At 39.4% G+C, this 26,642-nt stretch overlaps 1 protein-coding gene across 1 annotated transcript in view; it reads right to left on the bottom strand.

Moving 5' to 3' along the window:
• Nucleotides 1–26,642, bottom strand: part of ubash3ba (ubiquitin associated and SH3 domain containing Ba) — a 54,959-nt gene that overhangs the window by 27,115 nt on the left and 1,202 nt on the right. The window lies entirely within an intron of this gene.

Raw genomic sequence — 26,642 nt, 5'->3', positions numbered from 1 at the left:
TTGCACATTGCATTCTGTTTTTATTTGCATTTTACGCAGCGTCCCAACTTATTTTGGAAACGGGGTTGTACTTGCATAGGTATTAAGCACAGTAAAAACTGTGGTAACGACATTGTAGTTACAGAAGTATTACTATGCAACTTAAATGCTTGATGACTAAAATATCAAAGATAGTATGGTAGATGCAAAATAAGCTATTACACAACTGGAACAAGGAATGTGTAATTACAGATTCACATGCTGAATGCTAGATTTACTTAAGGCAAACAATGCAGGTATAAATAGCATTTTTTTATTAGTCAATTCTAAAAGATCAAGAGGTGGGGTTTAATGATTGACCCCATTCATTTTTATTCAATTCAGGAAGATCACTGAAATTTCAAATAAATCTTTTTCTAATTGCAAAGCATAAACAAGAGAACTGTACTTCCTGAATCAAATGGAACAGAAATGAAATTGACCCTAACATTGCAAGGAGTATTATATTGGAAATACTTTCGTTTTTATTTTAAATATAGAGCCAAGCAATATTATATATCTGTACTACAGTACAAATAAATTAGTTAGGAAGATACCTATGCCAATGAAACGTCCATTTATGTCCAGCTATGTAAACTATGTCACAAATTCTGCGCTAGACATTATTCAATGGGTAATAATCCTTTTAGTCTTCTTCTGTCTCAAAATTTGACTTTGTTTTTAACCAATTACATTTTGAAAATAACCTACACAAACCTCAAAGAAACCATGTTTATAACTTTAGGAAAAGCTTAGAACATTATGAAATAACGGCTTTGACTCTCATTCCCTGACGCCTCATCCTTCATCTCCTCCACCCCTTCTCTTGTTGTAGGCTCCGAGCAGGAACTCAATGATTTATTTATAAACTGCATTTCCCGTCCAAGTCCAGCATAGGAGACAGAAGGCAGTAGTACACTCTGATAATGTCCATATCAACTTGGGTAAAATGTATGTCGGAGGGGTGAAGGTCGAGAGTGGATTCATCAGCACACTTTGTAGGTGTACCGGTTCCCGGGCTAAAATGACACAGGATGGGTTGGGTGTGAGGAATCAAACTGCTTGGTTGGTAAATATGACTCATGAGCAAAAAAACCATTGAGGAAGGGTATAGGACTCTTGTTTTGATGGAGCTCTAAACATCCTTGTAAGGTATCACACAAAATGTTGCTACTCACTGCACATGCATGTGCAGGAGAACACGCCGCTCCGTTAGACCCTTAACAGACTGAGCCTCAATGGGGAAATCCACATTTCCTGTTTACAAAGTCACTAGTGTGACGGGCACACATGACTCACCATTTATCACACTTAACCGTGCAGAGAAAACTCCTCATCCCACGACACCTGACTCAACGTCACTGAGATCTAGGAAAACAGGGGTTATCAACATGGCTAAGAGTCCCTTTAACGAGCCTGGGCCAATATTTACCCAAGGTCTCAGAATTGGGATTACTGATCCAGGATCTCTGCGGCCTTGGTCAGAGATTGAAGAAAGAAACGTAAGGGAAGGAGGAAGGCGCACAGATCCTCGGTGGACTGAACACACAAAGCCTGTGCTGTATTGTGTGGTCTCAGAGCTGCTGCTCTGAAAACAAGAAGACGGTTGTGCAAAACATCTTTCATAATCCTGGGGCCCGTACTCATCAAGCTTCTCGGAGTAGGCGCTGGTCTAGGTTCACTTACAAGCTCCTCTCCATGCCACATCCCTCAATGCAATTTACAGAGCAAAAGTGATTGGTGATCAGGACCACTGCCCTGAATACGAGTCTGGTATTGTGCGCTAATGACTGGTGATTAATAACCCTCACTTTCCCCGTTCAGTGTCAGGGTTTTTTCAGATGTTAGTGTTTCTTTATACAGCGCTAACAGTTCGATGGACCCCTCCTCTGTGTCATCTGTGTTCCTCATACACTCACTCAATTCATTGCTTTAGAAAGGAGAAGAGGGGACTGTGGTCAAATGGCAGAGAAGAGGGTGACACCATTTAAAGACAGATAGAAAGAGAAATAAGAGAGATAAATGTTAGATTTATGAAATCAATTGTGTATAACATGTAAATTGCTCCAGACAAAAAAAAAATCAACTTAATGACTCAAATGTAATGTCACAATGGAGAGACCGAGAGAGAGATGAAGTGAGAGATAAACAAATCACTGTGAAATGCGCTGACATTTTATTTATACATCATGGTATCAACTTTTAAATGAACAGAGAATGTTAAATTCCCTAAAGTACTCAGAGGAGGTTAACCATATGTTAGATTAAAGGGAGGCTCCATACTAAATATAACCTTTCACTTCACATTCAACAGAGTTGACAGGACCATATTGCTAGAGTGACACAGAGAGAGGGAGAGAGAGAGAGAAACAGAGCTACAGAGAGTCAGAGGGCGAAAGAGTTGGATTGTGAGAGATAAAAAGGATGAGAGTGATAGGAGACGAAAAGAACAAAACATTTGCCACACAAAGAAATGTAAAACCAAACCAAAAGTTGTTTATCTAACTATGTGAGTGTACAGACAACAAAGTTGAAATGTGTGCATAACCAATTTGTTGATGCATAGATTCTCTTCTCTCTTACGCCACTGTATGGCATCCATAAAATATTATAATAATATGAAACCATATCATGAAACATGTACCATATAAGGTTATCCAGTATTAACAGCAATACCCACAAGGGGTGCAATTTATTTTTTATTTCAATTTTGTTAACAAGCAAATTCCCCCACCGAACCTAACTAAACGCGAACAAGCATGTGCAATTATAAACTAAATACCAGGACAGACAACCCTTAACTAAATGTACATAAAAATCCCCACAAAGCAATTTGATCCAGGAGGAGACTGATTATCTCAGCTGTAACCAACCAGCTAGATCTTGCAAGTAAGCCACTTAAAACTCAAATATATAATTAGCTAAGATACTGGGATTGAGATGTACCAAAATAACAGAAAAATATCAAATTTACAACTAACGTTTGCCAGACAAAACCTGGGTAAATATCAAAATTACTGGAACAATTTTCTCTGGATAAATTAGTTAGGCCAAAATGCCGACCCCATGTTTGGTTTGGGTTGTTTTACTCTCTCAATGAGTCAACCATACTTTCAATACTGCACCAGAAAATTCTTAAGGAGAATGTGAGGTCATCTGTTAAAAAGCTGAAGCTGAACAGAACATGGATCTTGAAACAGAACAATGATTCATAACACACAACCTCCAACAGAATCACTCAAAATTGCCTAGTCAAACCCCAGACATCAATTCTATCAAAATTGCTGTGGGTGCCTTGTAGGTGACTGTGAATGCAAGAAAGCCCTGGAACATGATCTCTGTCGATGAGAATGACATGACTGCAAAGTACAATCTGCCAAGTGAAGACAGCATATTCATATATCCAAATATGTAAATGCTGAAAATATTAGCATCTCCACAGATATATTAGAAATTATAATTATAGACATGCTAATAATCACAAAATATCACAAAAAAATTATTACTGGGACATATACAGTAGATATAAAAAGTCTAAACACCCCTGCTAAAATGCCAGGTTCTCGTGTATTTTGCCATAATATAGCCTTAGTATGCCATGCATGCTAAAATTATTTGCTGTCCGTCCCTCGTGCTGAAGTTACAAATCAATATAAGTAGCATAAACCTGCCCGCCCATGGAAATCAAATGCCTGGAAATTCCAGTTATGTTGGCATATGCTGATTTTTGAGACGTGTCCCTTTGACACATTGAATAATTTAGCAGTTTTTGTCATTGTTGCACCTACAATTTGGACACTAACTATTTGGGACTCAGTTATTTGCCTGATGTTCCTCTTAAAAACTCATATAGAAAAGGTGCTAATTGTCAGACCTCCTTTATAGCTGTCACATAGAACTGCTAGTTGGCATTCAACATAATTCGACCTCAGCAGCTATGTTTGTCATTGTTATTTAGTTACTTCAAAGTAACAGTCCTTCACCATATGGAGTTTCTGTTATTTTTTTGCCACCTCCTGTTTACCTACATCCACACATATTGCATTGACCACACTAAAGCATCAGTATTGAAAAGCATACTGTCTGTACTTTCAAATACCTCTCTATTGTGGAGAATCCGTATTGGAAACTGCCAAAGTCTTGTCTGCAGCTTCACCTCTTCTAAATAATATGCTCTATAATTCCCATCCTGTGACTATTCACACCCACCACAGTGATGCAGTCTCTGATCACCCACCACTGTGATCTATTTCTGAAGGCTCTGTCACAAAAAACAATAAACTAGCTATATAGTGCACTACCTCTGAGTTGAAAGACACATTATAGACACTGCCAGCAAGAAATGTACAATGAGATTGTGATGACAATTACAGATGTGGAATCTGGAATGTAGCAAAAACGATACAGCCATGACAGACCAACAGTTAGAAACATTAAGTAATGTACATAGGTGGACCTGAATGGGTGACTCACAGGTGAATATTCAACAATCACTTTGTGCAGATGAAAGGGAAGTAGAGAGGAAAAAATAAAAGGCAATCTATGAGAAGTCATAGGATGTTTAAACCTGGTCAAAAGGAGTCTGAGTCACACAAACAGAAAGAATGACTAGACAGACAGGCACTTAAAGCTGACTCAAGCTTAATGCATTAACAACACCTAATCCATTAGGTTCTCCCAATTCTTTTTGTCTAGCCTGGGGCGGCATTTTAATACAATTGGCAAATTATTCAAGCAAGTTTTATCTATACTGAACAAAAATATAAATGCACCATGCAAAATGTTGAATCCATGTTTTATGATCTGACATCAAATATCCCAGACATTTTCCACAAATACAAAAATCTTTCACATTTTATCTCCAATGTTGGGGGCAAAAACAGCTCTGAAAAAAATTATGCAACCAGGTAATTGTGAGTTTTTTTATTTTTCCCCCTCAAAGATTTCAGTTTGTTTTTCAATTGAATTGTTCACCTTATACGTCACATTAAAGGTGGAAAAAGTTCTCTGACATGATTTATCTTTGTCTCATTCTTTTACATCAGAAGAACCTGGCATTTTAACGGGGGTGTGTAGACTTTTTATATCCACTGTATTTGTGAGTTTAATGCTGTGTATATACGAATCATGGTTTACAAGCACGGATTCGCTGCTGTGTATTTACAGATCACAGTTACATGAGTGTTTTTTATGCTTTGTGTTTACAGATCATGATTTACATGTGTGAATTGAATGCTATGTATTTACGAATCATGGCTCACATTTCTGAGTTGCATGCTGTGAACACAAACATTTTGGAGGTATTCTATCTCCAATTACTTTGGCCTTTAAAAGATTCAGTCTGAACTAGTTAGAAAACACATTAAGGTATTTTTATACGCAGACCTGATTGGCTGATAAGATGGTCCACATCCTGCCTCTTTACCAACATTATACTCAAAGTATTCAGACAGAATAATAATAATAATAATAGGTATGTACTATATTTTGTTGTGCAGCATACTGAAACTTAAAGAATTGAAAACGGTTTTGGTACCTAATCATTGTCCTGTTGCATGTTTCACAAAGGTGGTTTACTCTGGATTTCACCATCATTGGTCTGTGAAAAAACGCAGTTTGGGACTGCACTGGACCTTCAAATGGAAATAAAAATGATACTACAACTGTCTGTAATGGACTTACCAGCAATCTATTCCAACACCAATTCTGTGAAAGAACTCAATCTGTTTTCCACAGGCATAGCAGATCTGAATCTGTCCACCCATGCATGTGTCACTCTAGGGGCATACTTGAAGAATGCTCACCATTTACAGTCTTAGCCTCTATGAGCTGCTCTGCAGACAAACACTATACACACTCATGTGGCACACACACAAACGCACATAATCAGTAGAGAAATAGTAATGCACCCAATTCCTTACAGGCAACATGTTCACGTATCTGTCTATCTGGGAAACATCTCAACTGAAAGTCACTGAAAATTAAATAAGAAAGCTTTTAGTAGTGATTGCCAATTGAGGCTTCATTACAGTTCATCTAACAGCAGGATATCATGCTAGCAGTACTAACCCAGATTTTGTTTTTCAAAATAAAAGCCATCATTGAAATGTATAAGGCAATACAGTTATCAATCTAGTGGGTACATTTTATGTTTATTGTCTGTTCCAAAGTTGTTCTTGTCTGTTCTTTTTTACAGATTAGATTGTTAACTATTTTGCCTTATCAACTTCAATGATGGCTTTTAATGTGATGAAGTCTGAGTGTTGCCAGCATAATATCCTGCTGCTAAAACAATGCTAATGAAGTCTTGTTTGGCCATAATTAGCTTTTAGACAAATCGTCAATAGCAGAACAAAGCTCTGGAACATTATTTCAAATAGACGATGCAGCAAGTCATTACATATGGGCCTCCATCTGAGGATCGTAAAGGGAAATTAAGTTCTCATCAATGAACCAGTTTCTGACACAGATTCATATTATATACCTTATCTGTATTGATTTTTATTGTGTATATGCATATTATGAATTTTTTTGTTTAGATTGATGCTTGGACCTGAGGGAGTGTAGTCATTGCTTGTGCCCTGGCTAATGTGGACTCTAAAATAAGATATAATACTACATACAGTCAGGAAAATTGCACATAACCATGACCAGGTACTTGAGAAACCTGCACAAACACACTGTAAAACAAGAAAAGAAACCAGGCAAGCCTAGTGTGGCTGGCCCGTGATTAGAAGGGATGAATGTTGTTGCCCTGACTGGATTCGAAACTGGATCTCTCATGTGACAGGCTGTGTCTTTAAACACTAAGAAATTAAGCTATTCGTGTGCCAAGTGTCGGTACAGCGTATCAACATTAGATCATTTTGTCACCCATTAACATCACGCCAAGTTTGAATAGAAATGAAGCATTAAGCATTGTGTTAAACTGACTAACGTTTCTTATTAAGTTTACTTCCACCACAAATAGCATCTATGAACTGTATGGCTTTTGCCACTGGCTGTATTAACAGCTTATTAGCCAGTAGATACTAGTGAACCTATTACTATCTTACTACTTGGAATTCTCATGAGAATTGAGCAATTGCTAGCAAGACTGAAGATGAAATGTACCCTGCCAAAGATATTCCATGACAAAACAAAGTTTTTCTTTGTGAATGACATTGATACAGTAACTATCAATAGAGGGGACGATAACTAAGTGAAAAGACGAGAGAATCGTGGAAAACCCTATTCTTTTACTGCGCAAGGGGTTGTGATCTACTGTATATTACCCCAAAAAGCATGCACGGATGTGTGCTTTGAAAATTCACCAGAAATAGTTACAAAATTACAGCAAACAATTTTATTTTTGGCTTACTCTAACATAGCTTCTGAAGGTTGTGGCCAGCGAATTTTTTGTCTATCCTGAACCAATCCTAAAGCATAATTTATTTCGACTGGGTTGAGGCTCGAACACCTCTCTTGCATGGCAGTCCGCGTTTCTAACCACTAAGCTATTTAATAAGGAGTAGTTAGTCAGACACTCAGGAAGAGATATTCACTCTTCTTGGCCGGCTCTGCTTACGTGGTCTGGCAAAAAAAAATATATAGTTATATTTCCAGTCATCGAGCTTCGTGGCCTTTTTCAAGCTTGGCATACTTGACATTTTACATTATCCTAGGTGTTAACAAATTTACTTTGCCTAATAAAACACCGTTATGTCCACTTCGTAATTTTTGATGATGAACAATTCCAAGCTGAAAAAGCCTATTCTTCAGTTATGTAAACATGAAATGTTGAGTTGTTTTACACTTTACATTTGTGCCCAACCAACTTACTCTAATACATACAGCTCCGGAAAAAAATTAAGAGAACACTGCACCTTTTTCATTCCTTTCCAAAAAAGTCGAAAAGGAAGGTTTTGAGTGAGGAACAGAAGGTTTAAAAATAATAGACTACTGCAAATTGAACACTAAATTAATCACGAAAAATGTGCAGTGGCCTCTTAATTTTTTCCAGAGCTGTATGTCAGTTCGATTCTTAGATTCAGTAACTACTTTGGAAGATGCATACAAGAACATTGAACCAGTTTTAGCAGGTATGGTTGTGCCAATTGCTCAGTCCTCCAAAAGTAACTATTTGGTCTCATAATTGTATGTACATTATTCTGACAGTTTTGATATCCATTCATCCATCATGCCTCATGGCACAACAAGCCAATTAATAAATATATGTACTTTATTACATCAAACGTGGTTCAAAACCCCCTTAATGAAGAGTACAATTTTGAGTACTGTGACGTCGCCCGGTATGGAGCAGCCGGGGCCCCACCCTGGAGCCAGGCCCACGTGGGCAACGACAGTGACACCTGGAGGGGCGTGATTGGGAGGAACGGCCCCCCTGATCTGAACCCGAGCGGTGTTCAGTTATTGGACTTCTGTGCTAGTCACAGTTTGTCCATAACGAACACCATGTTCAAGCATAAAGGTGTCCATCAGTGCACGTGGCACCAGGACACCCTAGGCCGCAGGTCGATGATCGACTTTGTTGTCGTCTCATCTGACCTGCGGCCGTATGTCTTGGACACTCGGGTGAAGAGAGGGGCGGAGCTGTCAACTGATCACCACCTGGTGGTGAGTTGGATCCGATGGCGGGGGAGGAAGCTGGACAGACTCGGCAGGCCCAAGCGTACTGTAAGGGTCTGCTGGGAACGTCTGGCCGAGTCTCCTGTCAGAGAGATCTTTAACTCCCACCTCCGGCAGAGCTTCGACTGGATCCCGAGGGAGTGGACCATGTTCTCCACCGCCATTGTCGAAGCGGCCGCTCGGAGCTGTGGCCGTAAGGTCTCCGGTGCCTGTCGAGGCGGCAATCCCCGAACCCGGTGGTGGACACCGGAAGAAAGGGATGCCGTCAAGCTGAAGAAGGAGTCCTATCAGGCCTGGTTGGCTTGTGGGACTCCTGAGGCAGCTGACGGGTACCGACAGGCCAAGCGGGCTGCAGCCCGGGTGGTTGTGGAGGCAAAAACTCGGGCCTGGGAGGAGTTCGGTGAGGCCATGGAGAAGGACTATCGGCTGGCCTCGAAGAGATTCTGGCAAACCATCCGGCGCCTCAGGAGAGGGAAACAGTGCCCTACCAACGCTGTTTACAGTAGAGGTGGGCAGCTGTTGACCTCAACTGAGGATGTCGTCGGGCGGTGGAAGGAGTACTTCGAGGATCTCCTCAATCCCGCTGACACGTCTTCCATTGAGGAAGCAGAGGATGAGGGCTCAGAGGTGGACTCGTCCATCACCCGGGCTGAAGTCACAGAGGTGGTCAAGAAACTCCTCGGTGGCAAGGCACCGGGAGTGGATGAGATCCGCCCTGAGTACCTCAAGTCTCTGGATGTTGTGGGGCTGTCTTGGTTGACACGCCTGTGCAACATCGCGTGGCGGTCGGGGACAGTGCCTCTGGGATGGCAGACCGGGGTGGTGGTCCCTCTTTTTAAGAAGGGGGACCGGAGGGTGTGTTCCAACTATAGGGGGATCACACTTCTCAGCCTCCCCGGGAAAGTCTATGCCAGGGTTCTGGAGAGGAGAATACGGCCGATAGTAGAACCTCGGATTCAGGAGGAACAGTGTGGTTTTCGTCCGGGCCGTGGAACACTGGACCAGCTCTATACCCTCTACGGGGTGTTGGAGGGTTCATGGGAGTTTGCCCAACCAATCCACATGTGTTTTGTGGATTTGGAGAAGGCATTCGACTGTGTCCCTCGTGGCATCTTGTGGAGGGTGCTTGGGGAATATGGGGTCCTGGGTCCTTTGCTAAGGGCTGTCAGGTCCCTGTACAACCGAAGCAGGAGCTTGGTCCGCATTGCCGGCAGTAAGTCAGACTTGTTCCCAGTGCATGTTGGACTCCGGCAGGGCTGCCCTTTGTCACCGGTTCTGTTCGTAATTTTTATGGACATAATTTCTAGGCGCAGCCAGGGGCCGGAGGGTGTCAGGTTTGGGGACCACACGATTTAATCTCTGCTCTTTGCAGATGATGTTGTCGTGTTGGCCCCTTCTAACCAGGACCTTCAGCATGCACTGGGACGGTTTGCAGCGGAGTGTGAAGCGGTGGGGATGAAAATCAGTACCTCCAAATCCGAGGCCATGGTGCTCAGTCGGAAAAGGGTGGCTTGCCCACTTCAGGTTGGTGGAGAGTGCCTGCCTCAAGTGGAGGAGTTTAAGTTTTGGGTCATGACCGAAAGGACAAGATCCCGGATACAGGCGGCCGAAATGAGCTTTCTCCGCAGGGTGGCTGGGCGATCCCTTAGAGATAGGGTGAGAAGCTCGGTCACCCGGGAGGAGCTCAGAGTAGAGCCGCTGCTCCTCCACATCGAGAGGGGTCAGCTGAGGTGGCTTGGGCATCTTTTTCGAATGCCTCCGGAACGCCTTCCTGGGAAGGTGTTCCGGTCCCGTCCCACCGGGAGGAGGCCCCGGGGAAGACCTAGGACACGCTGGAGGGACTATGTCTCCCGGCTGGCCTGGGAACGCCTCGGTGTCCCCCCAGAAGAGCTAGAGGAAGTGTCTGGGGAGAGGGAAGTCTGGGCATCCCTGCTTAGACTGCTGCCCCCGCGACCCGGCCCCGGATAAGCGGAAGAAGATGGATGGATGGTGTTTACAACATTGAGTAAAATCTTCTTTAAATCTACAAATGTTAAATTAGTCACAAGCCTCTAAAAATGAATCTGAATGGAGTTGAGTGAACGTAGATTTCTTAGCTCATTTAACTTAATTTTGAAAGGTAAGACAATATAATATAATGTTATCATAACGTGATATTCTTCGTCAATGCAACTGTAATAGTGCTTAAATTGATTTGACAAATTGGTTCAGTTTTAAAAGTTGAGTGAACACATTGTTTTTGCTAGCTGAACATTACTTTATATGTTAATACATTTTGAATGAGATGAAGTCAAATCAATACATTTTGCACTTTTAGTCGCCTACATAAAATGAGTTAAATTTTTTACAGTGCAAAGGCAGTTTGGTTTTAGCCCAACAAACCTGCTCTAGAAAAACATTAAGTATGTGTTTTAGGAGAATGATTATACAAGTTGAATCTTAACCGTGTCTCTTACACACCCTCCCCTCACAAATGCATCTTGCTCTCTCTCGCATATATGGGTTAACTTTATGTCCCAGCAACACTCTGTAAAGGTCACAAACCATTTCCTCAAACAGCCCACTTCCTCTTGGCGGACAACTTCAAAATACAACTTAGTTTATAGAAAGAGATAGCAAAGGGAGAGGGAGAGAGACTGCCCTTCCAGCGTAGGCGGACAAAATGTGCATATGTGAGTGATTCTCTAATCATATATGTGTTTTAGGCAAAGCTCCCAGACACACCCAAAATTGACAGCAGCTTTGAAAAATATTAGCGTCTAATGTGCAAGATTTAAGTATATATATAAAAATTATATATAATATATATATATATATATATATATATATATATATATATATATATATATATATATATATATATATATATAATGTATAATATATACACACCCACACAAAAAAAAATTAAACGCAACATGTTTGTTTTTGCCCCCATTTATCATGAGCTGAACTCAAAAGATCTAAGATTTTCTCAATGTACAGAAAATGCCTATTTCTCTCAAATATTGTTCAAATACCTGTCTTAATCTGTGATAGTGAGCACGTCTCCTTTGCCGAGGTAATCCATCCATCTCACAGGTGTGGCATATCAAGATGCTGATTGGACAGCATGATTATTGCACAGGTGTGCCTTAGGCTGTGACCCACAGCAATGACCCACCACTGTGATCTACTTCTGAAGGCTGTCACAAACAACAATAAACTAGAGTGGGGAGAACAAGTGTTTGATACACTGCCGATTTTGCAGGTTTTCCTACTTACAAAGCATGTAGAGGTCTGTCATTTTTATCATAGGTAAACTTCAACTGCGAGAGACGGAATCTAAAACAAAAATCCAGAAAATCACATTGTATGATTTTTAAATAATTAATTTACATTTTATTGCATGACATAAGTATTTGATCACCTACCAACCAGTTGGAATTCCGGCTCTCACAGACCTGTTCGTTTTTCTTTCCTGTTCTCCACTCATTACCTGTATTAACTGCACCTGCTTGAACTGGTTACCTGTATAAAAGACACCTGTCCACACATTCAATCAAACAGACTCCAACCACTCCACATTGGCCAAGACCAGAGAGCTGTGTAAGGACATCAGGGATAAAATTGTAGACCTGCACAAGGCTGGGATGGGCTACAGGACAATAGGCAAGCAGCTTGGTGAGAAGTCAACAACTGTTGGCGCAATTATTAGAAAATGGAAGAAGTTCAAGATGACGCCAATCTCCCTCGGTCTGGGGCTCCATGCAAGGTCTCACCTCGTGGGGCATCAATGATCATGAGGAAGGTGAGGGATCAGCCCAGAACTACATGGCAGGACCTGGTCAATGGCCTGAAGAGAGCTGGGACCACAGTCTCAAAGAAAACCATTAGTAACACACTACGCCGTCATGGATTAAAATCCTGCAGCACACACAAGGTCCCCCTGCTCAAGCCAGCGCATGTCCAGGCATGTCTGAAGTTTGGCAATGACCATCTGGATGATCCAGAGGAGGAATGAAAGAAGGTCATGTGGTCTGATGAGACAAAAATAGAGCTTTTTGGTCTAAACCAAAGAAGAAGGATGAGTACAACCCCAAGAACACCATCCCAACCGTGAAGCATGGAGGTGGAAACATCATTTTTTGGGGATGCTTTTCTGCAAAGGGGACAGAACAACTGCACCGTATTGAGGGGAGGATGGAATGGGCCATGTATCGCGAAATCTTGGCCAAAAACCACCTTCCCTCAGTAAGAGCATTGAAGATGGGTCGTGGCTGGGTCTTCCAGCATGACAATGACCTGAAACACACAGCCAGGACAACTAAGGAGTGGCTCCGTAAGAACCATCTCAAGGTCCTGGAATGGCCTAGCCAATCTCCAGACCTGAACCCAATGGAAAATCTTTGGAGGGAGCTGAAAGTCCGTATTTCCCAGCGACAGCCCCGAAACCTGAAGGATCTGGAGAGGGTCTGTATGGAGGAGTGGGCCAAAATGCCTGCTGCAGTGTGTGCAAACCTGGTCAAGAACTACAGGAAACGTATGAGCTCTGTAATTGCAAACAAAGGTTTCTGTACCAAATATTAAGTTCTGCTTTTCTGATGTATCAAATACTTATGTCATGCAATAAAATGCAAATTAATTACTTAAAAATCATACAATGTGAATTTCTGGATTTTTGTTTTAGATTCCATCACTCACAGTTGAAGAGTACCTATGATAAAAATGACAGACTTCTACATGCTTTGTACGTGGGAAAACCTGCAAAATCGGCAGTGTATCAAATACTTTTTGTCCCCACTGTAGCTATATAGTGCACTACCTCTGAGTTGAAAGACACATTATAGACACTGCCAGCAAGAAATGTACAATGAGATTGTGATGACAATTACAGATGTGGAATCTGGAATGTAGCAAAAATGTTACAGCCATGACAGACCAACAGTTAGAAACATTAAGTAATGTACATGAGCGGACCTGAATGGGTGACTCACAGGTGAATATTCAACAATCACTTGGTGCAAAAGAAAGATAAGTAGAGAGGAAAAAATACAAGGCAATCTATGAGAAGTCATATGATGTTTAAAAGTGGTCAAAAGTAGGCTGAGTCACAAAAACAGAAAGACTGACTAGACAAAGCTGACTCAAGCTTAATGCATTAACAACATCTAATCCATTAGGTTCTCCCAATTATTTTCTAGCCTGGGGCGGAGATTAACTTGCAATCCCATGGTTGCAAGGCATTTTAAAACAATTAGCATATTATTCAAGCAAGTTTTATCTATACTGAACAAAAATATAAATACCCCATTCAAAATGTTGAATCCATGTTTTATGGTCTGACATCAAATGTCCCAGAAATATTTTCTCCAAAGTTGGGGGCAAATACAGCAAAAAAAATTAAGAGACAACTGTACTATGCTGCATCTTAATTTTAACCCTTCTGTTCCTATCCAGTAGGATCTGACATCACTTCCCTGCAGTCACAAATTGTCCTTTCTAAAAATGCACTCGACAATTCTAACACGAAACTGTTGACTGACAAAACTGGTTGCATTTAAAAATATATATATTTTAGAAATATGAGTCAGGTAGTGTTTGTTTTTAGATAGTGACTTACATTTGTAAATTTTTCAAGGTCCAAACTATGTATTTGTGAGTTTAATGCTGTGTATATATGAATCATGGTTTACAAGCACGGATTCGCTGCTGTGTATTTACAGATCACAGTTACATGAGTGTTTTTTATGCTTTGTGTTTACAGATCATGATTTACATGTGTGAATTGAATGCTATGTATTTACGAATCATGGCTCACATTTCTGAGTTGCATGCTGTGAACACAAACATTTTGGAGGTATTCTATCTCCAATTACTTTGGCCTTTAAAAGATTCAGTCTGAACTAGTTAGAAAACACATTAAGGTATTTTTATACGCAGACCTGATTGGCTGATAAGATGGTCCACATCCTGCCTCTTTACCAACATTATACTCAAAGTATTCAGACAGAATAATAATAATAATAATAGGTATGTACTATATTTTGTTGTGCAGCATACTGAAACTTAAAGAATTGAAAACGGTTTTGGTACCTAATCATTGTCCTGTTGCATGTTTCACAAAGGTGGTTTACTCTGGATTTCACCATCATTGGTCTGTGAAAAAACGCAGTTTGGGACTGCACTGGACCTTCAAAATGGAAATAAAAATGATACTACAACTGTCTGTAATGGACTTACCAGCAATCTATTCCAACACCAATTCTGTGAAAGAACTCAATCTGTTTTCCACAGGCATAGCAGATCTGAATCTGTCCACCCATGCATGTGTCACTCTAGGGGCATACTTGAAGAATGCTCACCATTTACAGTCTTAGCCTCTATGAGCTGCTCTGCAGACAAACACTATACACACTCATGTGGCACACACACAAACGCACATAATCAGTAGAGAAATAGTAATGCACCCAATTCCTTACAGGCAACATGTTCACGTATCTGTCTATCTGGGAAACATCTCAACTGAAAGTCACTGAAAATTAAATAAGAAAGCTTTTAGTAGTGATTGCCAATTGAGGCTTCATTACAGTTCATCTAACAGCAGGATATCATGCTAGCAGTACTAACCCAGATTTTGTTTTTCAAAATAAAAGCCATCATTGAAATGTATAAGGCAATACAGTTATCAATCTAGTGGGTACATTTTATGTTTATTGTCTGTTCCAAAGTTGTTCTTGTCTGTTCTTTTTTACAGATTAGATTGTTAACTATTTTGCCTTATCAACTTCAATGATGGCTTTTAATGTGATGAAGTCTGAGTGTTGCCAGCATAATATCCTGCTGCTAAAACAATGCTAATGAAGTCTTGTTTGGCCATAATTAGCTTTTAGACAAATCGTCAATAGCAGAACAAAGCTCTGGAACATTATTTCAAATAGACGATGCAGCAAGTCATTACATATGGGCCTCCATCTGAGGATCGTAAAGGGAAATTAAGTTCTCATCAATGAACCAGTTTCTGACACAGATTCATATTATATACCTTATCTGTATTGATTTTTATTGTGTATATGCATATTATGAATTTTTTTGTTTAGATTGATGCTTGGACCTGAGGGAGTGTAGTCATTGCTTGTGCCCTGGCTAATGTGGACTCTAAAATAAGATATAATACTACATACAGTCAGGAAAATTGCACATAACCATGACCAGGTACTTGAGAAACCTGCACAAACACACTGTAAAACAAGAAAAGAAACCAGGCAAGCCTAGTGTGGCTGGCCCGTGATTAGAAGGGATGAATGTTGTTGCCCTGACTGGATTCGAAACTGGATCTCTCATGTGACAGGCTGTGTCTTTAAACACTAAGAAATTAAGCTATTCGTGTGCCAAGTGTCGGTACAGCGTATCAACATTAGATCATTTTGTCACCCATTAACATCACGCCAAGTTTGAATAGAAATGAAGCATTAAGCATTGTGTTAAACTGACTAACGTTTCTTATTAAGTTTACTTCCACCACAAATAGCATCTATGAACTGTATGGCTTTTGCCACTGGCTGTATTAACAGCTTATTAGCCAGTAGATACTAGTGAACCTATTACTATCTTACTACTTGGAATTCTCATGAGAATTGAGCAATTGCTAGCAAGACTGAAGATGAAATTTACACTGCCAAAGATATTCCATGACAAAACAAAGTTTTTCTTTGTGAATGACATTGATACAGTAACTATCAATAGAGGGGACGATAACTAAGTGAAAAGACGAGAGAATCGTGGAAAACCCTATTCTTTTACTGCGCAAGGGGTTGTGATCTACTGTATATTACCCCAAAAAGCATGCACGGATGTGTGCTTTGAAAATTCACCAGAAATAGTTACAAAATTACAGCAAACAATTTTATTTTTGGCTTACTCTAACATAGCTTCTGAAGGTTGTGGCCAGCGAATTTTTTGTCTATCCTGAACCAATCCTAAAGCATAATTTATTTCGACTGGGTTGAGGCTCGAACACCTCTCTTGCATGGCAGTCCGCGTTTCTAACCACTAAGCTATTTAATAAGGAGTAGTTAGTCAGACACTCAGGAAGAGATATTCACTCTTCTTGGCCGGCTCTGCTTACGTGGTCTGGCAAAAAAAAATATATAGTTATATTTCCAGTCATCGAGCTTCGTGGCCTTTTTCAAGCTTGGCATACTTGACATTTTACATTATCCTAGGTGTTAACAAATTTACTTTGCCTAATAAAACACCGTTATGTCCACTTCGTAATTTTTGATGATGAACAATTCCAAGCTGAAAAAGCCTATTCTTCAGTTATGTAAACATGAAATGTTGAGTTGTTTTACACTTTACATTTGTGCCCAACCAACTTACTCTAATACATACAGCTCCGGAAAAAAATTAAGAGAACACTGCACCTTTTTCATTCCTTTCCAAAAAAGTCGAAAAGGAAGGTTTTGAGTGAGGAACAGAAGGTTTAAAAATAATAGACTACTGCAAATTGAACACTAAATTAATCACGAAAAATGTGCAGTGGCCTCTTAATTTTTTCCAGAGCTGTATGTCAGTTCGATTCTTAGATTCAGTAACTACTTTGGAAGATGCATACAAGAACATTGAACCAGTTTTAGCAGGTATGGTTGTGCCAATTGCTCAGTCCTCCAAAAGTAACTATTTGGTCTCATAATTGTATGTACATTATTCTGACAGTTTTGATATCCATTCATCCATCATGCTTCATGGCACAACAAGCCAATTAATAAATATATGTACTTTATTACATCAAACGTGTTTACAACATTGAGTAAAATCTTCTTTAAATCTACAAATGTTAAATTAGTCACAAGCCTCTAAAAATGAATCTGAATGGAGTTGAGTGAACGTAGATTTCTTAGCTCATTTAACTTAATTTTGAAAGGTAAGACAATATAATATAATGTTATCATAACGTGATATTCTTCGTCAATGCAACTGTAATAGTGCTTAAATTGATTTGACAAATTGGTTCAGTTTTAAAAGTTGAGTGAACACATTGTTTTTGCTAGCTGAACATTACTTTATATGTTAATACATTTTGAATGAGATTAAGTCAAATCAATACATTTTGCACTTTTAGTCGCCTACATAAAATGAGTTACATTTTTTACAGTGCAAAGGCAGTTTGGTTTTAGCCCAACAAACCTGCTCTAGAAAAACATTAAGTATGTGTTTTAGGAGAATGATTATACAAGTTGAATCTTAACCGTGTCTCTTACACACCCTCCCCTCACAAATGCTTTATGTCCCAGCAACACTCTGTAAAGGTCACAAACCATTTCCTCAAACAGCCCACTTCCTCTTGGCGGACAACTTCAAAATACAACTTAGTTTATAGAAAGAGATAGCAAAGGGAGAGGGAGAGAGACTGCCCTTCCAGCGTAGGCGGACAAAACGTGCATATGTGAGTGATTCTCTAATCATATGTGTTTTAGGCAAAGCTCCCAGACACACCCAAAATTGACAGCAGCTTTGAAAAATATTAGCGTCTAACGTGCAAGATTAAAGTATATATATATATATATATATATATATATATATATATACATACATACATACATACATACATACATATATATATATACACACACACACACACACACACACACACACACACACACATATATATATATATATATATATATAAACATTAATAAAAATACATTTTCTATGCTGATAGTAGCAGAAGATAATTTAAAAAGTTTAGTATTGTTCCATTCTAACAAACACAGCTAGTATGATCTGTAAACTTTCTGTATTATCATTCTATAACCACAGAAACAGAGACGGAAGTTCTAAGGTGCACTTTTTGATTCAGAGGATGATGAGCGCAAACTGAGAGACATAGAGGCATGTTAATAAAGCATTCACATGTCATGGCGTTGATGAGAAGGCTGGGTGTTTTGTAAAAGCACCCTGTGACAACTGCTCATGTAAAAATGGCTTCATAAAATACATTTGATTGATTGAAGACAGAGAGGGAAAAAAGAGAGAAGATTAAATCTTCTCGCTGAGAGAAACTTGGCAGGAACAGACAACCACAAAGAAGAAAATGGTGCTAATTATACAGGAAATGGCTATTCTTCCTTGCATTATATGAAAAACTACCCCCACTTCATGGATCTAACAAATGTATAGTGATTACGGAATATATTTGCTGGGCCATGGAACTTCTGTGTCCAGTTGTGTCGAAGTGTGAAATGTAATCAGGCTTATTATATTGCAATTAAAAGCCTATATCTCAGCAGCCATCCTATCAAAGACCACAGAGACACAGACTGTCATCTGTACTAAGATGTGTTGTACTACCCTTCCCTAGACTACAGTCACTGCCTTAACCTAACCTTTATTGTTTCCTAACTGTAGCCCAAACCTTAAACCTAACCTTAACCCCAGTGCTGTGATATCTAACCTTAACCCTAACCCCAGTGCTGTAATGCCTTTCGTTAACCTAACTTTAACAATAAAATGCTTTTATAACATATTCTAGCGAATTTGGTGTTGCTGTTACTCCTCCTAAATCTATATATCCAGGGTGGGGCAGTGGGTAGGGTGACTACCTTATCATCGAAATGTCACCAGTTTGAAACACAGGTTAAACATTTTGGGAAAAATTTGTCTTTCATAGCATTCGTAAATATCATACGCTTGTCTGGCGTTCGTATGTTATTTTACGTTTTAACAGCATTCGTAACATTTGATACGTTGTAATAGCGTTCGTAAGATATGTTACATTTGAATAATTTCATTATGTATCATACGTTTTGGTGGCGCATTGTAATGTAACCTAACGTAACGTCACATATCACACATTTCCTTCTGGAAAAATATGTTACAACCTAGCTAATATTTGTGGAGTTCTCTCCAAAAGATAAAAAATAAATAACATGAACTGTGGGTTGTTAGACCAAGCCTAATACATAAGTAACTATGGCTTGGAAGTAAATTACACTGCCTTTTGGCTAGATTCAGCCTAATGCAAGCTGCTCAAAACACGCATATTATTGCTTCCATGTCAATGACTTACTGTCCTGTACCTAGCTAGCACAATTATGCTTTCAAGTTTGCTACAGTAGCTAGCCATCAACAAGTCTTCGAAATATGGCAATGCATCTAATGCATTAGATAGCACAGATGTTGTTTATTTTGTTTATTCTGTGTTCCATAGTTAAGATGGGGTCAAATCAACTTTGACCCCATCTAAACGAATGTCAGTGTTCATTGCTCCCGCATCAATGATTGAAGGTGACAATGCGTCAGACCAGTCAGTATGTAGTTAGTAATAACAGTTTCAGATCCTAATGGAGTTATAAAAATTATATTCAACTCCCTGCTAATAGGTGGGGCTAACTTGCAGTGTGCACCTACACTCACCTAAAGGATTATTAGGAACACCATACCAATACTGTGTTTGACCCCCTTTCGCCTTCAGAACTGCCTTAATTCTACGTGGCATTGATTCAACAAGGTGCTGAAAGCATTCTTTAGAAATGTTGGCCCGTTTTGATAGGATAGCATCTTGCATTTGATGGAGATTTGTGGGATGCACATCCAGGGCACGAAGCTCCCATTCCACCACATCCCAAAGATGCTCTATTGGGTTGAGATCTGGTGACTGTGGGGGCCATTTCAGTACAGTGAACTCATTGTCATGTTCAAGAAACCAATTTGAAACGATTCAAGCTTTGTGACATGGTGCATTATCCTGCTGGAAATAGCCATCAGAGGATGGGTACATGGTGGTCATAAAGGGATGGAATGGTCAGAAATAATGCTCAGTTAGGCCGTGGCATTTAAACGATGCCCAATTGGCACTAAGGGGCCTAAAGTGTGCCAAGAAAACATCCCCCACACCATTACAACACCACCACCAGCCTGCACAGTGGTAACAAGGCATGATGGATCCATGTTCTCATTCTGTTTATGCCAAATTCTGACTCTACCATCTGAATGTCTCAACAGAAATCGAGACTCATCAGACCCGGCAACATTCTTCCAGTCTTCAACTGTCCAATTTTGGTGAGCTTGTGCAAATTGTAACCTCTTTTTCCTATTTGTAGTGGAGATGAGTGGTACCCGGTGGGGTCTTCTGCTGTTGTAGCCCATCCGCCTCAAGGTTGTGCGTGTTGTGGCTTCATAAATGCTTTGCTGCATACCTCGGTTGTAACGAGTGGTTATTTCAGTCAAAGTTGCTCTTCTATCAGCTTGAATCAGTCGGCCCATTCTCCTCTGACCTCTAGCATCAACAAGGCATTTTCGCCCACAGGACTGCCATATACTGGATGTTTTTCCCTTTTCACACCATTCTTTGTAAACCCTAGAAATGGTTGTGCGTGAAAATCCCAGTAACTGAGCAGATCGTGAAATACTCGGCCCGTCTGGCACCAACAACCAGGCCACGCTCAAAATTGCTTAAATCACCTTTCTTTCCCATTCTGACATTCAGTTTGGAGTTCAGGAGATTGTCTTGACCAGTACCACACCCCTAAATGCATTGAAGCAACTGCCATGTGATTGGTTGATTAGATAATTGCATTAATGAGAAATTGAACAGGTGTTCCTAATAATCCTTTAGGTGAGTGTATAATAGCGGTCCCTGGACTTGGACAGGATTTGTGCAACTAATGCTAAGTTGTTTGCATTTGTAAACAGTGCCAGGGAAGCATGAATCCGTTCAAACTTATCCATACAATGCTGGCTAGCATAAGGACAACAAAGCGCCATTTTAATATATGTGTGAATGGACCCTTTAAGTGCTATCTCAACCCAAGGAATGTTAAGATCCAATGAGGATCTATGTGCAAGAAAGTAACAGCATTTTTGCTTTATAAAACTATTCTTCTAGTTACAGTGTAATGATTCAACTTATTTACAGGAACTATTCTTTAAAAAAGTGGTGGTGGAACACTACATTTATGAAATATTTCTAGCTGATGCATGCATTACATGCAGACTTATTGGACAATGGGTAGAATACCGTTACCTAACAGTTAAGACCTCCGGCTATTACAATTAAGTTAGAATAAGAAAATAAGTAATCAGACAAAAATGCAAAAACAAGCACTGATGGTTATTTGATTCAGTTTGTTCAGATTTGAGAGAATTATCCTTCATACAGGTTGGATAAACAGGGGCCTAGTTTTTGTCAAAAAGGTTTCAGCTAGCATATAGGATTAAACACTTAATCCTATAAGACAATATAAAAAGAACAGGAGTCCTAAATCAAGTGAATGACTCTTCCTTTCCAATCATTTTATTTCTGTGCATTGAATACTGTCCAACAGGCCAAAACAGGATAAGACATTTGAAAAATTGGGCACGGAGCAGGACCAGAGGTGGAAAGAGTTCCCACAGACAGGGTAGTTAGTGTCACAAAAAGGACAGACACAGAATCTCCATCTCCCCACGCTGACTGAACCACACCTTTGCAAGAGGGGGGAACCTCTGACTACAGAGGACAGTACTCCCGGGGAGACTTTGCTAAAACAAAACACTCACCTTACAATTTAGAATCTCAACATTTCCACTGCACTCAGACAGCCCTCATCCTCTGCCCACTCAACCTACTCCTTCGGGTCACTATTGGAGCTTTCGGGTACTAGAAACCAGGAAACATTTTCTTTTCAATCAAATATACTTTTGCGCAAGCTCTGGAAACTAAATGAGGAAACTAGTAGCAGCACTCACACTAAAATATGAGATCCATTGGTTAACCCCTGAACTATTCATTATTTAAGATAACGGATCCATTTTGTACATTGCGCTGATTTCACCTGGTCTGTGGTGGATGTTACTGTTCTATTGACTACTTCCTGTTGGTGAGAGCAGAAGAAAACTGGCACCTATGGGGGATCTGACCATGTCAGTCTTTGGCCCCCCTACAGGGCTGCATGTGACATTGTGTATGTTTTGCGTGAGTTGTCAGTTCTGTCAGTGGTGGACTGTCCAGTTGGATCACATCCCTTATTATCACTGCTCACTCGAATGATTCAGCATCACTGAAACAAACAAACACACACACACACACAATGAAGCACTTGTCCCCCCAAGGCTATGACAGGCAAGGCCATTGATACAGGAAAAATATTTAGCTTATTGTCAAAGCTGGAAAAGTAGATTTTTGTGTCTGACACATTTAGGAGTTCAGCTTTGGGGTTAAGTTAAATGGCACCATTAAAATAGGGGTTTGGTTTATAATTAGCATTAAGATTAGGTTTTAAGGATTATAGTTCAGGAAGATAGGAGTTTAAATGGGATTCAGGTTTGGGGTCTCCAAGGAGACAGTAAAACATTAAATGGGTGTGTGTCTTCAGTATAGTAGTAGTACTAGTAATACAGTAGGATATTAGGTGTGGTACTTTTCAGAAGAAATAGTAATACAATTAGTTGTAGTAGTTCTAACACGAGTAGTAGTAAAAGCAGTAAAACTATTAGAAATAGTACTAATAATAGAATTAGTATTAATAGTAATATAATTAGTATTAGTTCTTATACCAGCAGTAATATTAATAGTATAATAGGTGTGCTAATATTAGCAGTAGTATAAAAAGTAAGAGTTGTTTTAATCTAATAATTTTTAATTGTACTTCTTACATGACTAGTGACAGTAGTAGTAGTATTAGCAATATTAGTATTAGGCATTTGTTTGTATTCACTGTACAACAAAACCAATCAGTCACCCCAGGAAATCAAATGAAAGACTTAATAATTAGCCATGAAAATATAAAACCAGTAAAATAAAATAAAAATTGTCAAAACTGTCAGTCACTTTGGAGATTAAAGGTAAAGACTAATAGATAAGCTACTAGCCGTGTTAATATTGTCAGAAGGAGTTGTGGTCAATGCAGAGATGGGGTTAAACAAACTATACAAGAACACCCAAAAGCGTTTTCATCAATAGCCCTTATCAAAGGTCACAATTTCAAATCAAATTTTAAGCTTTCTTTTGTTTGGCTGAAAAACCCTAAAACAAATAGCTTGTCTTGTTCTTCCCATTTCCAAATGTTTCTTTTCCATACAAAATTAAATGATACAAAGAGTAAAAATCCCAGAAAATTCTTTAGGTTTAGTTATAGTGGAACATCAATTTTGTTTTTCATTTTTCGTTGATGCGTGATACAAAATCAATTTTGGTGGTATTTGAAGACAATCTAGCTATTTTTGCCCCTAATGGTTCAACTCAGCCAATGAAAAGTGTGATGTTGGGGATCTGTCAAGGTGCTCCATTGTCATTTTAAGGGAGGGGTTCAAAGCATGATTACATGGAAGTATGTGAAGCAATGTTCAGATTGAAAGGCTTGGTAAGTGTTCAGGAATCTTGGAAGTATATTACCATGTGAAACTACCTTGTGAAAGCTGCCAGCACATACAATGCACTCAGGCTAATAACCAACATGGGAATTTCCTTGTTTTCCATGAAAACATACCTGAAATTAGTCTGAATAGGAAATATAGCAAAATGAATAGGAAATATATTAATTGACAAGGTTCTAAATAATTGTAAATTTAAATAATAATTGCATCCTTCAAACTTTGATTTGGTCAATCCCCCATTTGCACCAATGACATCCTTGCAGACCTTTGGCAATGTAGTTGTCAGTTTGTTGAGGTAATCTGAACAGATTTCACACCAGGTTTCCTGATGCACCTCCCATAAATTGGATTGACTTGTGTGATGGTAATTCCATCGATCGACATACCAGGCAATAGAAAAGCAGACATTTCTCAAATGCACCTTATTTCAAAATTTCCATAACACTTGATGGGCACATCTTACGTACCATAGGGTCAAGCTGCTCCAACAATAGGTCAATAGGGTTGAGATCCAGTGACTCTGCTAGCCACAGAATACTAGCCGACTGCTTCTTCTCTAAAAAAGTTATTGCATATTTTGTAGCTGTGCTTCGGGTCATTATCCTAATGCAGGAGGACACTGGCTCCAATCAAGCAACCTCAGGAACCTCATTGCTGTTATCCCTGCATTTCAGTTGCGCATGCACCTTCAATTTGCCTCTATTGCACATCTATACATTCCACTTGTAACATACATTATACTTAATACTAATTGTCTGCCCTCTTCTATTTGCACTTCTAGTTAGATGCTAACTGCATTTTGTTGTACTGTACTGTTCAATGACAAAGTTGAATCTAATAGTCTTCCTTCAAGATCGCTTTAACCCTGTACAAATCTCCCACATTACCAGCAAAGCACACCCAGACCATCACATTTCCTCCACCATGCTTGACGGATGACGTCAAACACTCCTCCAGCATTTAAAAAAATGTGGTCTGCGTCTAACGAATGTTATTCTTTGTAATCCAAAAACCTCAAACTTTTACTGATTTGTCTGTCCATAACACTTTTACCAATCTTCCTCTGTCCAGTGTCTGTGTTCCTCTGCCCATCTTAATATTTTATTTTGATTGGCCAATCTGGGATATGGCTTTTTCTTTGCCTAGAAGTCCAGCATCCCGGAGTAGTCTGTTTTGCAGGCACTATAGAATACAGCTGCCATTTGAGGACCTGTGAGGCGTCTGTTTCCCAAAATAGACTGATGAGTTTCAGGAAGAAAGTTCATCATTTCTGTCCATTTTCAGCTTGTAATCGAACCCACAAATGCTGATGCTCCAGATACTCAACTAGTCAAAAGACTAGTTTTATTGCCCCTTTAAACCGCACAACAATTTTCAGATGTGGTAACATAATTACAAAAGGTTTTCTAACGATCAATTAGCCTTTGAAAATTAAAACTTGTATTAGCAAACACAGTTTGCCATTGGAACAAAGGACTGATTGTTGCTTATAATGTGCCTTGGAATCCCTATGTAGAAATTCCATTAATTATCTGCCATTTTCAGCTACAATAGTCGTAGTCAATTGTAATTGTTAACAATGCCTATGTATTTGGTATAGGTAATATATTGATAGATAGCCTAGTGGCTAGTGGACAGCCAGTAACCAAAAGGTCACTACGTAATGGCTAGAGTGTAGAGACAAAATCCCTGACCTGACAAGATAAAAAATGTGCTGTTGTGCACTCAGAAAAAAGCGATCCCTCCTGATGCTCATGTGAATTGATTGGGGTAAGACAGTGTGCTAAATTACAACAATATTTGCAGGCTGTAGATTCTCTCTAAGGAAGAAGGGTTGTGGTCATTCATATTCCTTAGATGTCTTGCTTTAGCAGCATCCTTGTGTATTGTCCTGGCCCTGACAGCCTGGGATTGATTTAAAACACAAGCAGTAACATTTGGACAGGAAGATACTTCACTTCCCAAGCTAATGCCCAAAACAATTAGGAGGAATCTATGATATTGAATATATTGGACATGTAAATATATAAAAAATGCACAATCACTTATAGGAAAATATACCTTTTTCAACTTGACATGAGACTGTCCCTCATAATGGAAGAAGCATTATCCAGATTTTGTTAAACAGACATTTCAAAATTAAGTAACATCTGCAACAGCTAGTTTAAAATATGTGGTAGTAATAAGGATCTGAGAGCATGTGTATTTTTTAATAGCCAAATCCCATACAAGTAAAATCTAACCATATAGAGTTGAGTTCAGTGGATTTTGACATCATAACTACTTTCAATGGTTTTCAGTTAGCTGTGAGTAAAGTTTTGTGTTGGTTTTCATTGGCTGTTTAAAGAAAGCTGACACATTAAGCAGACAGTTGGTCTTGGCCATTGACCTGTAGGGTAAGGAACCATTTAACATAAGGGGGGAAAATATATACTATATATCCTTGGCTTGAAGGTAGACTGTCAGGTATCAGGTGAAGTTAAAAAACATTGTAGGACTGGACCACAGTAGCCTGTGTATGAGCCATCTTTTAATCTGCAGTCAGTACATCATAGTTTAGCCAAATTCTTTGGAGTTGGGATTCGAAGAACTTGCCTACATTTAATGTTTTAGTATTGAAGGGCTTCAAAACCTGTTCAAGGTGGATAGTCGATACGTTTAAC

The sequence above is a fragment of the Esox lucius genome, chromosome 7 (assembly GCF_011004845.1).
Source record: "Esox lucius isolate fEsoLuc1 chromosome 7, fEsoLuc1.pri, whole genome shotgun sequence".
Lineage (NCBI taxonomy): Eukaryota > Metazoa > Chordata > Actinopteri > Esociformes > Esocidae > Esox > Esox lucius.
Note: the sequence above shows the minus strand (reverse complement) of the source record. Positions and strands in the feature narration are given on the sequence as shown.